Source organism: Scyliorhinus torazame, chromosome 4, assembly GCF_047496885.1.
Source record: "Scyliorhinus torazame isolate Kashiwa2021f chromosome 4, sScyTor2.1, whole genome shotgun sequence".
Taxonomy (NCBI): domain Eukaryota; kingdom Metazoa; phylum Chordata; class Chondrichthyes; order Carcharhiniformes; family Scyliorhinidae; genus Scyliorhinus; species Scyliorhinus torazame.
The window spans coordinates 354,761,786-354,777,490 of record NC_092710.1 but is presented as its reverse complement, the minus strand read 5'-3'; the positions used below and the strand labels follow the sequence as shown (position 1 = coordinate 354,777,490).

Sequence of the window (15,705 nt, the reverse complement as noted above, 5' to 3'; positions counted from 1 at the left end):
TAAAGCTATGTCCCCTCAATTTAAAGCTATGTCCCCTCGTGCTAGACATTACCATCCGAGGAAGAAGGCTCTCACTGTCCAATCCTCTGATCATCTTGTATGCCTCAATTAAGTCACCTCTTAACCTTCTTCTCTTTAACTAAAACAGCCTCAAGTCCCTCAGCCTTTCCTCATAAGATCTTCCCTCCATACCAGGCAACATTCTGGTAAATCTCTTCTGCACCCTTTCCAATGCTTCCACATCCTTCCTATAATGCGGCGACCAGAATTGCACACAATACTCCAAATGCAGCCGCACCAGAGTTTTGTACAGCTGCAACATGATCTCATGGCTCCGAAACACAATCCCTCTACCAATAAAAGCTAACACACCGTACGCCTTCTTAACAACCCTCTCAACCTGGGTGGCAACTTTCAGGGATCTATGTACATGGACACCGAGATCTCTCTGCTCATCCACACTGCCAAGAATCTTACCATTAGCCCAGTACTGTGTCTTCCTGTTATTCCTTCCAAAATGAATCACCTCACACTTTTCTGCATTAAACTCCAATAAGATTGATAAAAGCTAATTTGGGCACCTCCACTGAGAAATGGGGGAATTCATAATAGCGAACTAAATTTGTGCTTTGCTCCTGTCTTCACAAAGAAAGACATGAATAATTACTGGAGGTTCTGAGAAACACAAATTTTAGTGAAGAGCTGAAGTAAATCTATATTAGGAAAGAAATGATTTTAGGGAAATTGATGGGAATAAAGGCTGATAAATAGAGGTTCTGAGAAACTCAGTGAGGAGCTGAAGGAAATTAGTATTTGTAGAAAAATAATTTTCGGGAAATTAATGGGATTGAAGGTGGATAAATCTCCAGCACCTGATAATCTTCATGCCTGAGTACTTGAGGAAGTGGCCCTAGAAATAGTAGACCCATTAGCGGTCATTTTCCAAAATTCTTTGGACTCTAGAATGATTCCTACAGATTGGAGGGTAGCTAATATAACCCCGCTATTCAAAAAGGGAGGTAGAGAAAAAACGGGGAACTATAGACCAGTGAGCTTAATATCGGTAGTAGGGAAGATGCTGGAGTCCAGTATCAAGGATTTCATAGCACAGCATTTGGAAAGTAGTGGTATAATCAGACAAAGTCAGCAGTGATTTATGAAAGAGAAATCCTGCTTGAGAAATCTACTGGAATTCTTGGAAGATATAACCAGTAGAGTTGACCAGGTGGATGTGGTTTATTTAGACTTTTCGAAGGCTGTTGACAGGTTATGATGTAAAGTTAAAGCGCATGAGATTGCGTGTGGTGTCTTGAGATGGACAGAAAGCTGGTTAGCAGACAGGAAGCAAAAAGTTGGAATAAATGGGGCGGCAAGGTAGCACTGTTGCTTCACAGGGTCCCGGTTTCAATTTCCTCTTAGGCCACTGCCTGTGTAGAGTCTGCATGTTCTCCCAGTGTCTGCGTGGGTTTTCTCAGGGTGCTCAGGTTTCCTCCCACAAGTCCCGAAAGACGTGATGTCAGGTGACTTGGACATTCTGAATTGTCCCTCAGGGTACCTGAGCAGGAGCCGGAGTGTGGTGACTAGGGGATTTTCACAGTAATTTCATTGCAGTGTCAGCCTACTTTAATAAAGAATTTTATTATCTTTTTCCGATTGGCAGGCAGTGACTACTGGAGTAATGCAGGGATCTGTGCTGGGACCTCAACTGACCACATTATGCATTAATGATTTGGAGGAGGGAATTAAAAAAGTATCTCCAATTTTGCAAATGATACAAAGTTGAGTGGGGGAGGGTGAACTTTAACGAGGATGCAGAGATGCTTTGGCGGGTTTGAACAGGCTGAATGAGTCGGCATATACGAGTAGGCATATGCATGGCAGATGTAGTATGAAGTGAGGTTACCCACTTTAATAGCAAAAATAGGAAGGCAAATTATTATTTGAATGGGTGTAAATAGAGAGAGGTGAATACATAGCGAAACTTTGGTGTCCTCATGCATCAGTCGCTGAAAGTAAGCGCGTACGTACAGGCAGTTACGAAGGCAAATGGCATGTTGGCCATCATAGCGAGATGATTTGAGTACAGGAATAGGAATGTTTTAGTACAATTGTCCGGATGTGGTGGCTTAGTGGTATTGTCACTGGACTGGTAATCAGATCCCAGGTTCAAATCCCGCCACTGCAGATGGTGAAATTTGAATTCAATAAAAATATGGAATTAAACATCTAATGATGACCATGAAACTATTGTCGATTGTTGTAAAATCCGTCAAGTTCACTAATGCCTTTCAAGGAAGGAAATCTGTCGTCCTTACCCAGTCTGGCCTACATGTGATTGACTCTTAACTACCTCCTCAAGGCAGATCGGGATAGGCAATAAATGCTGGCACCGTCTGCGATGCCCACATCCTATGAACAAATTTTTTTTTTAAATTGTATCGGGCATTGGTGAGGCTGCACTTGGAGTTTTGTGTGCAGTTTTGGTGTCCATAATGAGGAAGGATGTTCTTGCTATGGAGGGAGTGCAGCGAAGGTTTACCAGGCTCATTCTTGGGATGGCGGGATTGTCATAGGAGAGACTAAGCCGTTTAGGATTGGTGTTAGATATTGGATTGGATTTGTCTATTGTCATGTGTACCGGGGTACAGTGAAAAGTATTGGTCCTGCGTACAGTTCATACATATAATTCCGTACATGAAAAGAAAATACATAGGGCAAACATAAAATACAGAATGTGAATACACAGACACAGGCATTGAGTGAAGCATACAGGAGTGTAATACTACTCAGTAGAGAAGATGTGTGAAGAGATCAGATCAGTCCATGAGAAGGTCTGGTAACAGTGGGGAAGAAGCTGCTTTTGAATCTGTTAGTGCGTGTTCTCAGACTTTTGTATCTCCTGCCCGATGGGAGAAGTTGAAAGAGTGAATAAGCTGGTTGGGAGGGGGTCTTTGATTATGCTGCTCGCTTTTCCAAGGCAGCGGGAGGTCGCGCCAGTCAATGGGAGGATATAGACCGAATTGGAGGCAGGTTCATGTGATGTACTGGGCTGTGGTCACGACACTCTGTAGTTTCTTACGATGTTCGGCCGAGCAGTTGCCATACCAGGCTGTGTTGCAGCCAGATAGGATGTTACTATGGTGCATCTGTAAAAGTTGGTAAGAGTCAATTTGGACATGCTGAATTTCCTTAGTTTCCTCAGAAAGTATGGGCACTGTAGCGTCGACCTGAGTGGACCAGGACAGATTATTGGTTATGCGCGCACCTAGGAATTTGAAGCTGTCAACCATCTCCAACTCGGCCCCGTTGTTGCAGACAGGGGTGTGTACGATACTTTGTTCCTCAAGTCAATGACCAGCTCTTTCGTTTTGCTAACATCGAGGGAGAGATGGTTGTCGTTACAGCACTCAATGGGAGTTCTCCATCTTCCTCCTGTATTCTGACTCATCGTTATTCGAGATCCGATCCTATACAGCATGTCATCAGCAAACTTGTCGATGGAGTTGGAGACAAATTTCGCCACGCAGGCGTGTGTATATAGGGAGTAGAGTAGGGGGCTAAGAACGCAGCCTTGCGGGCCCCGGTATTGAGGACTATCATGGAGGAGGTGTTGTTTATCTTTACTGATTGTGGTCTAAAGGTCAGAAAGTCGAGGATCCATTTGCAGAGGAGCCAAGTCCTAGGTTTTGGAGTTTTGATATGAGCTTGGCTGGGATTATGGTGGAGCTGTTGTCAATAAATAGGAGTCTGATGTAGGAGTCATTGTTGTCGAGATGCTCCAGGGATGAGTATCGAGCCAGGGAGATGCGTCTGCTGTGGACCGGTTGTGGCGGTATGCGAATTGCAGTGGACCAAGGCATTCGGTAAGTATGAAGTTTTTAAAAAAATAAATTTAGAGTACCTTAAAGTCTAAATTAATTTTTCCAATTAAGGGGCAATTTAGCATGGCCAATCTACCTAACCAGCACATCTTTGGGTTGTGGGGGCGAAGCCCACGCAAACACAGGGAGAACGTGCAAACTCCACACGGACAGTGACCCAGAGCCGGGATCAAACCTGGGACCTCGGCGCAACAGGACTAACCCACTGCGCCGCTGTGCTGCCTTGGGAGTATGAAGTTGATGTGTCTCATGACCATCCTCTCGAAGCACTTCATTACGATCAATGTCAAGGCCACAAGATGATAATCATTGAGGCACGTTGCCTGGTTCTTCTTTGGCACCAGTATGATGGTGGTTTTCTTGAAGCAGGAGGGGACCTCGGAATGGAGTAGGGAGAGGTTGAAGATGTCAGCGAACATATCTGCCAGCTGGTCCGCGAATACATCTGCCAGCTGGTCCGCGCAGGATCTGAGTACATGACCAGGGACCCCGTCAGGTCCCGTCGCCTTCCGAGGGTTCACTCTCAAGAAGGCTGATCTGACTTTGGAAGCTGTGACGGTGGGTATGGGCGTGTCCGGGGCTGCAGGGGCAGTTGACAGCGGTTTGATGGATTCCTGCTCGAATCGAGGATAGAATGCACTGAGTTCATCGGGGAGGGTGAGCTGCTGCCGGAGATTCTGCTCGGCTTTGCTTTGTTACCCATTATGTTGTTTAAGCCTTGCCACAACCGACGAGAGTCTATGACGTTAGTCTCTGACTCTACCTTGGTCTGATATTGTCTTTTGGCATCCCTGATGCCTCATTTAGAAGAGTGAGAGAGGATTCTCATAGAACGTATAAAATTCTAACAGGATTAGCAGGTAGATTCAGAAAATATGTTCCCGCTGGTGTCCAGAACCAAGGGTCATAGTTTGAGGATAAGGGGCAAACCATTTTGGACAGAGGTGAGGAGATATTTCTTCACCCAGGGAGTGGTGAATCTGTAGAATTCATTACCACAAAAAGTAGTTGAGACGAAAACTATGTGTAATTTCAAGAAAGAATTAGACAAAGCTCTTGGCGCTAAAGTGATATGGGGGAAGGCGGGATCAGGCTATTGAACTTGATGACCAGCCATGATCATAATGAATGGTGGAACAGGCTCGAATGGCCTCCTCCTCCTTCTACTTTGTATATATGTTTCGATGTATTCCCCCAACATCCTGTCCCTTACCTTAAATCAATGCCACTTGGTCATTGATCCCTCCACCAAGGGGAAAAGTTTCTTCCTGTCTGCTCTCTCTATGCCCCTCATAATATTACATCTGAATCATGTCCCTCCTCTGCTCCAAGGAAAACAACCCAAGTCTATCCAATCTCTTTTCACAGCTAAAATTCTCCAGCCAAGGCAGCATCCTGGCAAATCTCCTCTGAAGCCTTTCCAGTGCTATCACATCCCTCCCAGAACTGTGCACAGTACTCTAGCTGTGGCGTAACCAAAGTTTTATTCAGTTGTTGCATAACTTCCCTGCTCTTAATCACAAGCCTTTGGCTAATAAAGGCAAGTACACCATATGTCTTAACCACCGTATCCACCTGCTCTGGTACCTTAAAGGACAGGAGTACATGCACACTAAGGTCCCTCTGATCCTCAATGCTTCCCAGGGTCCTGCTGTTCACCATGTATTCCCTTGTCTTGTTTGTCCTGCCCAATTGCATCACATTACACCTATACAGATTGAATTCAGTTTGCCACTGACCAGCCCATCTATATCCTCCCGTAATCCAAGGCTATCCTACTCGCTATTTACCACCCCACAAATTATCTTATCATCCGCAAACTTACTGATTAACCCAACATTAATGTCTAAATTATTTGTATAAACCACAAACAGCAAGGGCCCCAACTCTGATCCTTGCGGAACTGCACTGGACACAGACTTCCAGTCAGAAAAACACCCTTTAACCATCGCCCTCTGCTTCCTCCCACTCAACTGATTCTACATCCAATTTGCCAAATTTCCTTGGATCCCATGGGTTCTCAACTCACATGTGACACTCGATATTTAGCTTCCAGGTGCATGAGTCCTCAGAGATCACATTTTGTGGCAAATGTGAGTTTCTTTTACTATGGGTAGATCCACTTTCTTTGAATTTTGATCTTTTTTCAATTTGTGGAGTCTGCACAACTTTTTTCATAATCTTGATTATGATTGTACCTTGATTTTGCATTCTTCTGCATGTTGCTTTTCAAACTTTCTATTGGACTGTACACCATCTGGACCCTGGGGAGTGTATTCGTGATGGGCCCAAAGATTTTATGATTTGGTCTGGTTGACTTTGTCAGGCACAACATAGCTGGGTGCCGGTGGCTGTAAATTGAAATCCAAGGAGGGATCCCTTGTCATATTGCTTCTTGCTGTCTGGGTTCAGCAATTTCTTTTGTTCTTTAGAACCAGACCCAAAATGATGTTTCTACTGTTTGAGACAGACTCTGAACCACTGCTTTTAACTCCTGATCTCCATTTTATTCTCTGCTTTTTTTGTGTCAAAGTTGTGGAAAAATGTTCTAATCAACCAAAAATCCAATTAATCTTCCATAATGATTGAATTTACCTGTTTTTGAATTGTTTTAAATTTTGTTCAAACTCAGGATTCTCTTTAACTTTGTCTTCTCCATCATGTAACCTTTCAGTCTTTTCCAGAAGAAACAGATATCACGCAACCACCTTTTGTGCAAGCAGTTTATTTTTCTGTGGAATAAAATCCTCTTCAGGTGCTTTCAGAATTCTGGCCAGTAAGAACGATTACCTCTTCATTTTGAAATGTTAGTTTAGTTCTAACAGATCTATAATGTCAGTCCTGATTTAGCTTTTCCACTCTCCTTCAAAGCATCCCCTTCCTTTGTTTCATCATTAACTTTGAACACTATTGCAATCTGCTTCACGACACCTTGGGTTGTTTTCGCTGGAGCAGAGAAGACTGAGAAACGACCTGATCGAGGTGTACGAGGGTCGTGGACAGGGTGGATAAAGAGCAGCTGTTTCCCTTAGTTGAAAGGTCACTTATGAGGGGACACAAGTTCAAGGTGAGAGGCAGGGGTCTTAGCAGAGATTTGAGGAAAATTATTTTTACCCACAGGGTGGTGACGGCCTGGAATGCACTGCATTCCCCAAATTACTCTTTTTTTTTACGAAAACATTTTAATGAAGCATTTATAATTTTAACAATTAAACTTTGCAAACAGCAGAGCGGACCGACACATGCAACAACATTCCGATAACATATCTCCCCCCACCCCCCGCCCGACCTCCTGACTGCCCGTACATTAGATTCCCTATCCTTATTCTAAAATGCCATGCCTCCCTCTCCACACCCCCCACTTCCCCTTCTGCTGATGGTCAGTTTTCCTTAAAGAAGTTGTTGAACTCTTTTAAGTTCAATCCTGTAAGGCACAGGCATTATCTTTTATTTAGAAAACATTTTATTGAGGCATTTATAATTTTAACATTTACACATTCGAAACAACAGAGCTGTCCGACACATGCAACCACCGCCCCCGCCCCCCCCCCCGTAACATACCCAAATTCCCCCCGCTGTAACTCCTAGCTATCCATATATTAGATTCCCTGCCCTTATTCTTCACTGCCATGCCTCCCCCCACCCCCCTTCCTGCTGACGGTCAGTTTTCCTTAAAGAAGTCGATGCCACCTCCGAGCGAACCCCTGAATTGAACCTCTTAAGGCGAACTTAATCTTCTCCAGCCTGAGAAACCCTGCCATGTCACTGACCCACACCCATGACTTTGGAGGCTCCGAGTCCCCCCATCCCAGCAAAATCCGTCTCCGGGCCACCAGGGAGGCAAAGGCCAAAACGTTGGCCTCTCTTCCCTCATGGGCACCCTGGATCCTCTGACACCCCAAATATTGCCATCTCTGGACTCAGAGTAACCCTCCCTTCCAGGACCTCTGACATGACGTCCAGAAATCTCTGCCAGAATCCCCTCAGCTTCGGACACGCCCAAAACATGAAATGAAAATTAAAATCGCTTACTGTGAAAAGCCCCTAGTCGCCACATTCCGGCGCCTGTTCGGGGAGGCTGGTACGGGAATTGAACTGTGCTGCTGGCCTGCCTTGATCTGCTTTAAAAGCTAGCTATTTAGCCCAGTGTGCTAAACCAGCCCCTTGTGTATGTGATTCGCCGGGCTTCTGCCACACCGCCCATACCTGTCCTCTACTTCCTCAAAAAACCTACTCATCCGGGCCATGGTCATATGAGCCCTATGGACCACCTTAAACTGGATCAGGCTAAGCCTGCACACGACGAGGATGCATTGAGTCTCCTCAAGACCTTTTCCCATAGTCCGACGTCCAACTCCCCTCCCAACTCTTCCTCCCACTTCTTCACCTCCACGATTGGGAACCCTTCCCACTCCATCAATTCCTTATATATTTCCGAGACCCTCCCCTCCCCAACCCCTGTTTTTGACATCACCTTATCCTGCAGTCCCCTTAGAGGGAGGCGAGGGAAGCTTGGAACCTGTCTCCGGACAAAGTCCTGTACCTGTCAGTACCGAAATCCCACTCGCCAACTCAAACTCCTCCTCTAGCTCCTCCAGGCTTGGAAAACCTGCTTCAATGAAGAGGTCGCCAAATCATTCAATCCTTGCCCTCTGCCACCTCTTAAAGCCCCCATTCAGCCCTCCCAGAACAAAACAGTGGTTGTCACAGATCAGTGATCACACCAACGCCCCCTCCAGTCTCATGTGCTACCTCTATTGCCCCAACACGCTCTTACTCATGTTTAATTTGTAGCCCGAGAATCAACCAAATTCCTTCAATATCTCCATGATCCCAGCCATCCCCCCAACGGGTCTGTTATGTAAAGGAGCAAGTCGTCCGCGTAGAGTGAAACCCTGTGCTCCACCCTCCCTCTCACTAGCCTCCGCCAGATGTTCGATGACCTAAGCGTCATTGCCAAGGGCTCTCTGGCCAGGGCAAACCGTAGTGGGGAGAGTGGGCACCCCTGTCTTATCTCCCTACACAAACTAAAATATTCTGACCGGACCCAGTTGGTCCTTACATTCACCACTGGTGCCTGATTTAACAGCCGGACCCAGTCAATGAATCCCTGCCCGAACCAAAACCTTTCAAGGATATCCCACAGGTACTTCCACTCTACCCAATCAAAGGCCTTTTCTGTATCTCGACCCCGAGCCCCTATGCCGGCATCATTATCACATTTAAGAGCCGTCTAATGTTGGACGTCAGGTGACGTCCCTTCACAAACCCCGTCTGGTCCTCCCCTATCACCTCTGGGACACAATCCTCTATGCGCGTGGCCAAGATTTTTGCCAGCAATTTCCCATTTACAGTTCTCTGGATCCTTATCCCGCTTCAGAATAAGGGAAATCGATGCCTGCGATAACGTTGGGGGGAGCACTCCCAGCTCCTTGGACTCATTAACAGCCTTTACCAGGAGAGGCCCCAGCAGCCCGGAAAACTTATTGTAGAACTCGACCAGGCACCATTAGGTCCCGGAGCCTTCCCCGTTTGCATCGCCCCCAATCCGTCTATAATCTCCCCAAGCCTGATTGGGCCTCCCAACTCCTCATCTATCCTCGGGAACTCCAGCTCCCCCAAGAATCGCTTCATGCCCTCTTCCCCGCAGGGGGCTTCGATTTGTATAGTCTACTATAAAATTCCTGCAACATATCATTCGCCCCCGCCGGATCCACAACCACCTTCCCCCCCGTATCCTTTACTTTCCCAATTTCTCCCACCCTCTTCACTCTCCTCAGCTACCCCACCGCCTTACCTGTGGACAGGAGCCCAAATTCCATTTGTCGTCTCTGCCCCTCCTTCAGTGGTCCCTCATCCGGAGACTCCGCATACCTCCGTCCACCTGGCCTGTCCCAACTCCGCCAGCCCACCCTTCTCCTTATGGGCCCGAATCAAAATGAGTTCCCTCCTGATACAGCCTTCAGCGCCTCCCACACCACCCCTGCTGAGATCTCACCCATATCATTGATCCTTATGTATCCCCGAATGGCCACCCGCTCACACACCTCGTCCTCCGCTCGCAGCCCTACATCTGACCTCCATTGCGGCCACTGGGCCTTTCCTCTGCTCACTTGCAGATCTACCCAGTGTGGGGTGTGGTCTGACGCCACAATTGCTAAATATTCAGTCTCCATCACCTCAGCCAGCAGCGTATTGTCCAGCACAAAGAAATCTATCCGGGAGTACACCTTATGCACTTGGGAGTAGAATGAAAACTCCTTACTCCTTGGCCTCCCAAATCTCCGGGTCCACTCCCATGCACTCCATAAACCCCCGTAGCTCTTTTGCCAGAGCTGACATCTTTCCGAACCTGGGACTCGACCGGTCCAGTCTCAGTTCTAGGGCAGTATTAAAGTCTCCCCCCATAATCAGTCGATGTGAGTCCAGGTCCGGGATCTTCCCTGGCACCCTCCTAACAAACTCGACATCATCCCAGTTTGGGGCATATATAGTCACCAGCACCACGGCCATTCCCTCCAGCTTCCCACTAACCATGATGAATCTACCCCCCCGGGTTCGCTTCTATCCTCCCAATGTCATGTGCCATCCTTTTATTGACCAGGGTTGCCACACCCCTCGTTTTAAAGTCCAATCCCGAATGGAACACCTGTCCGACCCATCCCTTCCTCAACCTAACCTGATCGCCCACTTTCTAGTGTGCCTCCAGCAACTTGGCCACGTCCGCCTCCAGTTGCCACAGGTGTGCAAACACAAGGGTCCTTTTGACCGGCCCATTTAGCCCGCGAACGTTCCACATGACCAGCCTAGTTGGGAGTGCACCCCACCCCCCTCCCCTGCCTGTCAGCCATAATCTCTCCTAGGCCAGTCCTTGGCCCATGTCCCGCACCTCACCTGGCCCGCCCCAGGCAGCTTCCGCCATCAACTCTCTTCCCCAACGTAAAGGTCCCCCCCGCTGACAACAGTCTCACCCCCCACCCCACATTGGTCTTCAGCTCACCCCATACTTTGCTTCCGTGAACTTGCCCTCCCAGCTAGCCTGGCAGCCCCTGCCCCTGGCGCCAAGCATCTTACCCCTCCGCTGGTTTCCCTCCCCCTCCACTCTTAGTGCAACCAATCAAAACAATGGCAAGAAGAGGAAAAAAATGGAACATACAGTGCAGAAGGAGGCCATTCGGCCCATCGAGTTAGCACCGACCCACTTAAGCCCTCACTTCCACCCTATCCCCGTAACCCAATCACCCCTAACTTTTTTGGTCACTAAGGGCAATTTATCATGGCCATTCCACCTAACTTACACGTCTTTGGACTGGGAGGAAACCGGAGCACCCGGAGGAAACCCACGCAGACACGGGGAGAACGCGCAGACTCCGCACAGGCAGTGACCCAGCGGGGAATCGAACCTGGGACCCTGCAGCTGTGAAGCCACAGTTCTATCCACTTGTGCTACCGTGCTGCCCTTTTATTTAAACAGTCCCTCCCAAGGTCTGAGCACAAAGGCCCACTCCTCCTCCCTTAACAAAGTACTGTCTGTTAACCTAATCCCAAACAGAACCGGAAAAAAAACAGAACAAATATATACAGAACCTTCAAAGTCAGTCCGAACATCGCAAGTCAATACTTACAAGTTTTTTAAAACATGGCTCAGTTCCCCACAGTCAAGGTTCAAGGTCTTCCTTCTCAAGTCCACCGCTTCCTCCGCCGAGCAAAAGTACAGTTCCCGACCCTCAAAAGTCACCCACAGGCGACCCGGGTATAGCAGTCCAAACTTTATTCCCTTTTCACACAGGGCCGACTGGACCTTGTTAAAACTTGCCCATCTCTTTGCGAGTCCTGTTACACCACGTACATCGCCTCTGCCTGGCCCACCTCATAATGCGTTCCTTGTCCAGGAACCGATGCGATCGTACCATCATTGCTCGGGGGCGGGGGGCTCACCCCCCGGGGCTTGCGCATAAGCGCCCTGTGGGCCTGGTCCACCTCCAGCGGCTTGTCGAACGCACCTTCTGCCAGCAGCTTCGCCAATATCTTCCCCACACATGCACCAGCATCCAAGCCTTCTTTTCCCTCCGGCAGACCCACGACCCGAATGTTCTTCCTCCGCGAACGGTTCTCAGGTCCTCCACTTTCTCCAACAGTCGCTTCTGCTGGTCTTGCAGCATCTCTATCGCTGCTGCCATCGAGGTGGACTGCTCCTCCTGCTCCCCCGCCAGCTCCTCCAGCCTCTGGATCGTCTGTCCCTGGGTCATCAGTCTCTCTTCCACGTGGTCAACCACCGCCCGGGCCAGGTCCTCCGCACACTCCTTGCGTTGTTGAGTGAACTTCTCATTTCGGAAGCTCACCAACTGGTCCGTTCGGAAGCTCACCAACTGAGCTGTCGGGGCCGGACCCTGTGCATCTGCCACTGCCACACTTGATATCTGGTCCTCACTCGCTACCAACTTCTGATTGCTGCTTTTCCGATTTTGTTTCTGGGCTGCAGTTCCATAAACTGGGGGTCCCCTCCTTCTGTTCCTGCTTCTACACCCTTTACAAAATTCCTGCAACAATCCGGCGTAAAAGCCACAAAAAGACCACCATGAGTGGGAGCTGCCAAACGTGCGACCGCTCACTCCATGGCTGCCACCAGAAGTGCCCAAATTACACTTTTAACAAAGTTTCTGCTCCACTTTTAACAGCAAATCCAGTCCAGGATTTTACACTGACCCCTTTAGGTTTCCTTTGCATTGACGGCTTTTAACACAAATTCTGAGATCTAGCCACCGATTTCCATTGTTATTTCAATCACATTCCACAGGCTGTAGTAAAATCCCTCAAACCTGAAAATCACTTCAGATATTTTTCTGGCATCTGAGCCTTCATCTCGACTCTGTCCTTTTACTGAACAGTTCTCAGTTCTAGTACCTTAGAAATGAAAATCGCTTATTGTTACAAGTAGGCTTCAAACAAAGTTACTGTGAAAAGCCCCGAGTCGCCACATTCCGGCGCCTGTTCGGGGAGGCTGGTACGGGAATTGAACCGTGCTGCTGGCCTGCCTTGGTCTGCTTTCAAAGCCAGCGTTTTAGCCCAGTGTGTTAAACCAGCCCCTTTAGCTTCAAACGTCTTGGAAACTTCTCTTCCTTTCCTTAGTTTCCTTAACTAGTTGCTCTTCAGATCACTGCAGTTGTTTTCTTAACCATGACTCCACGGTATGGCTTTATTTCTCGCAAAGCTGAGCGAGATGTTCCTCTCTAGCCTTGTAAACCAACAGCTCCTAGCAGAGTTGTGAGAGCTGCTTTCTCCCTCACTATCTATCTCCAAATTCAATCAAACTAAACTAAAACTTTAAAGTGTTTTTATCCTTAAGCAACTCCCACATGCTTATGCCTTTTATTTATTCTTCATGCAGTAACCCCCTCTTAAGCACAATCGAAACACAGATGGAACTTAACTAGCCCCCACACATATAAACACCTTTGTCCAGCATGAATCTAATTCTGGGCTTTACTCTTCCAAACACAGAAACATTAAATCAAACCCACTTAAAACTATACCTTATTCCTCACTTTTATCCATTTTTACAAGATGTGGGCTTTGCTAGCTCGGCCAGTGTTTGTTGCCCATCCCTAATTTGTTTCCCAATACAAATATAAATCCATTAAGACTACCTTTAATTTACGAACGCCAGTTCTTGTCATTGACTAACAAAATTGTTGGGTGGCATGTTGGTGCAGTGGTTAGCACCGCTGCCTCACAGCGCCAAGGATCTGGGTTCGATCCTGGCCCGGGGTCACGGTCTCTGTGGAGTTTGCACATTATCCTCATGTCTACCTGGGTCTCACCCCCACAACCCAAAGGTGTGCAGATAGGTGAATTGGACACTTTAAATTTATTTTAAAAAGAAGGAAGTCAGGGTATATTAGGTTGCATCGAGGATCAAGGCTGTCCCAGTTGTTTACGTTGGCTAGTGTGCCCTTGGCCATTGCGCTGCAGGCTTCAAAAGTACAGAAGGACATTGTAAGGGGAGGTAAGGAACATAGGGTGACATTATATGCAAATGATTTATTGCTGTACATTTCAAACCTACTGGAGTGCATGGGGAAAATAATGGTCCTACTGGAGATGTTTGATGCATTTTCTGGGTACAAACTGAACGTAGCAAAGTGAGGTATTTCCCGTGGATACCCAGGGGAGGAGTGCGAATCTGGGAGCCCTGCCATTCAAAGTGGCCAGGATAAGCCTTTGGTATCTAGGTATTCAAATGGCCCATGATTGAGCTACAATGCATAAATGTAACCTGAACAATCTGGTCAAAAAGGGGATTTGAAGAGATGGGATGCCGTACCGCTGTCCCCAGCCGGGAGAGTACAGAGAGTGAAGATGAACATTTTGCCAAGGTTTTTCTTTGTTTTCAGTCCCTTCCAATATTCCCTCCCAAGGTGCTTTTCTGGAGGGTGGATCAATTAATTTCTGAATAGTGGGGGTGAGGATGTCGCTATGCCTTTTGGTGGCAATTTTTGACGTTTTGGATGTGCCGGAGCTGGAGGCGAGTGAGGCCAATGTCATGGCCTTCACCTCTCTGATTGCCTGGCGGCGAATCTTATTGAGTTGTAGGTAAGAGAAGACGCCTTGGGTGGGGTTTTTTTGTATTCATTTTATAAACTGCGGAAGATCAAGTTCGCTGTCAGGAGTCAGAAGAGGGGTTCTATGTAAGATGGAGGATTTTTCTGTCTTTGTTTAAGGATCTATTTGTTGCCAGAGGGTTGTGTGTGTGTGTGTAATTCAGAGGAGAAAAAGGGGAACGTTGACAAACTGTTCGAAACGTGTCTATTTGGTTGTTGTTCATGTACCTTTGTGATTGTGTTTGGAATAAAATATATTTTTTCAAAACAAGCTCTTTTAAGACATGTTTAATATGAGTGAGGAGTGTGCAGAGCTTCTTTATGCTCCATTGGAGGTCGATGGACAGTAAAACAAGGCAGAAGTGGACACAAGTCTTTGCATTGGTAATCAGCGAGGAGACCTTCAAGAAGATTTGGGGCTTCAGCCCTTCGGCAGGAATTAACCTGTGGACATACCCCGGCAAGACTATACAATTGCTTGGAGAGTTAGAAGTAGACATTGCATATAATAGCCAAGGAGCAAGAGCACATGGTAAAAGGGCATGGGCATAGTCTACTCGGGAAAATTCATTTGAACTGGGGAGAGAAAAAGCACACAAAGGTGACAGGACGTTATTCAGAAATATCCTGAGGTTTTCAAAGCCTAATTGGATATGTTGTGGGCATGAAAGGCAAAGTGAAGGAGGAGAAGTTGGAATGGCTGCAAAGGCTAGGAATCATTGAACTCATTCAGTTTTCACATTGGGCAGCTTCAATAGTTCCTGTCTTAAAAGTGATGGTGTAGCCATCTGGGATGGCCACTTCCCGATTACAAAATGGACACTTTGCAAAGACTGCAGGGAAAATGGACAATGCTGAGAAAACAAGCAGGTTCAGAGCTTGTCTGTATATTGGAGCCGCAACTCCCAGACAAGACCAAAACGGTAGGCCCATTAGCATACTAATGGCCCACCTCCGGGAACAAAAGAGTAACATTTGAGTAACCGATACTAAGGCAGACACCCCGGCGCCAGAGGAGGCCGAAACAAAGCAGACCAACGGCCACCTAGGACACACCCAGCCATCAGGGCACCCACCCCTTTATTGGATGAAATTAATAGGAATGATCGAGAAACGGCCCAATTGATTGGGGCCAAGTTCAAGGCCCGTCCAAAAGTGGGCAAAGCCCCTTTGCGTATAAGAAGGAGCCCCCAAGAGAGAATTGTTCTCTTGGACCCGGCTCT

At 47.4% G+C, this 15,705-nt stretch overlaps 1 long non-coding RNA gene across 1 annotated transcript in view; it reads left to right on the top strand.

The window, feature by feature from the left end:
• LOC140411211 (uncharacterized) overlaps positions 1-15,705 on the top strand; it is an 84,679-nt gene that overhangs the window by 51,036 nt on the left and 17,938 nt on the right. The gene's annotated exons all lie outside the window — the stretch shown is intronic.